The sequence below is a fragment of the Tupaia chinensis genome, unplaced genomic scaffold (genome assembly GCF_000334495.1).
Source record: "Tupaia chinensis unplaced genomic scaffold, TupChi_1.0 Scaffold000710_1, whole genome shotgun sequence".
Lineage (NCBI taxonomy): Eukaryota > Metazoa > Chordata > Mammalia > Scandentia > Tupaiidae > Tupaia > Tupaia belangeri.
In genome coordinates, this window is record NW_006160234.1 from 1,651,838 (window position 1) to 1,653,116 (window position 1,279).

The 1,279-nt window shown below is 37.8% G+C and overlaps 1 protein-coding gene across 1 annotated transcript in view; it reads right to left on the reverse strand.

The window, feature by feature from the left end:
• The window catches only part of ASTN1 (astrotactin 1), a gene marked incomplete at its 5' end in the record, with an annotated part of 375,021 nt that overhangs the window by 290,008 nt on the left and 83,734 nt on the right, over positions 1–1,279 (reverse strand). The gene's annotated exons all lie outside the window — the stretch shown is intronic.

Sequence of the window (1,279 nt, forward strand, 5' to 3'; positions counted from 1 at the left end):
AGAGAGAGAAATTGCTATGTTCTCAATGTTTATTTCCACAAACTTCATATATTGAAACAAATCATCAATGGGATAGAGTTGGGGAGTGGATCTTTTGGGAGGTAATTAGATCATAAGAGTGGATCTCTCATCAATGGGATTAGTGTGCTTATAAAGAGTCCTCATAAAGCTGCTTTGACTCTTCCATTATGTAAAGTCACTATGCAAAAGTACCGTATGTGAACGAGGAATTGGGGTTTCACCAGACACCAAACTTGCTGGTATCTTGAACTTGTCAGCTTCCAGAACTGTGATAAATAAATCCCTGTTGTTTATAAGTCATTTATTTTATGGTATTTTGTTACAGCATCCCAAATGGACTAAGACAAAAACTTAACACTGTTAAGTGGGGTTGCTGTAACGAATAACTAAAAATGGTTTCGGAATTGAGTAATGAATAGGTAGCCTGGAAAAATTTTGAGTTGTATGCTGGAAAAAGCCTGCAATGCTATGAATGAACTGTTAAGGGTGCTCTGATAAGGGGCTCAGAAGGAGGTGAGCTATAGAAGAAGCCTCAGTCTTCTTAAAGAATATCTAAGGGATTATGAATAGAATATTGGTAGAATATGAATGGTAAAGGTTGTTCAGATGAGGCTTCAGATAGAAACTTGGAATATGTTATTGCAAACTGGGAGAGAGATGGTCATTGCTATAAAATAACAAAGAATTTGACTAAATTGTGTTCATGGCCTAGTGTTTTGTGGAATTCAGAATTCATGAGTAATTAGATACTTAGCTGAAACTATTTCTACATAAGGTACTGAAGGTATGGTTTGGCTTCTCTGGAGTGCTTACAGTGTAATGGAAGAGAGAAATGATAACTTGAAGATGGAATTGTTTATCAAAAGGGAATCAGAACTTAAACATTTTTTAAAAATTGGGAGAAATGAGGTAGCCTTTCTGGTACACAATAAAGGTGTAGCTAACCAACCTATTGATAGAGAGCTTAGGATGGATCTACCATCTCAATGAAAGCTAGGTACTATTCATGAATATAATGGAAAAATGACTCTAAAGGCATGTCAAAAATTATTTGGACTGTCTCTCACATCAGAGACTCAGAGTGTAAGGGCCTGGAAAGCAAAGTGATTTCCAGGCTCTGCTCCCCATATTCCATTGCAGTGCTCTTCATGTGTGCCAGGTGTGACTCAAGTGAGCCAGGTGCAGTGCATTTCTTGTAGTCGCTCCTCAGGATGCTTAAGTGGTGAATCTGCTGCAGTTGACATGATGTCATTCCTGC